Below are 574 nucleotides of genomic sequence, written 5' to 3'. Positions count from 1 at the left end.
TATATATATATAGTAAAGTTTATTTGCCAACAGAATGTGGCGGTCCTATAAAGGGCGATGTTACTGTTATTTAAGCCTCAGGAAAACAACTTTTCCAGCTGGCTATCGATACACAGTCTGTATCCGTATAGTGTTTGCACTGCTATTCCGTACTCTTACAGTATATCTCTCGCTGAGAGATTTAAAACAAATTATTTTTCTCTATACGAGATCAACGCCTGTGTGTCGCTTACAGAATACATAGTGTTTGCGAATGGAGAAAGCTTTCATCAACAGCCAGTGATTGTCTCACATTGAAGACGGGTATACACCCAGAAAGAATGGTCTGTGAGTATCACGTAAGGCTGGAGAAGGGAGCGATAACCACCCTCGCAAACACTATACGGACACAGACTGTGTGTCGATAGAGGCTAGAAAAGATGTTTTCCTGGGGCTTAAACAACAGTAATATCGTCCTTTATAGGACCGCCACAGTCTGTTGGCAGTAAACTTTACTATTCCGTACTGTTAGTGTATATCTCTCACTGAGATATTTAAAGCAAGTCCCCCCCCTCTCTCTCTCTCTCTCTCTCTC

The 574-nt window shown here is 41.8% G+C and overlaps 1 protein-coding gene across 3 annotated transcripts in view; it reads right to left on the bottom strand.

The window, feature by feature from the left end:
• Positions 1–574, bottom strand: part of LOC106879221 (tetraspanin-18) — a 135,685-nt gene that overhangs the window by 58,649 nt on the left and 76,462 nt on the right. The window lies entirely within an intron of this gene.

This window comes from Octopus bimaculoides, chromosome 3 (genome assembly GCF_001194135.2).
Source record: "Octopus bimaculoides isolate UCB-OBI-ISO-001 chromosome 3, ASM119413v2, whole genome shotgun sequence".
NCBI classification, from domain to species: domain Eukaryota; kingdom Metazoa; phylum Mollusca; class Cephalopoda; order Octopoda; family Octopodidae; genus Octopus; species Octopus bimaculoides.
Note: the sequence above shows the minus strand (reverse complement) of the source record. Positions and strands in the feature narration are given on the sequence as shown.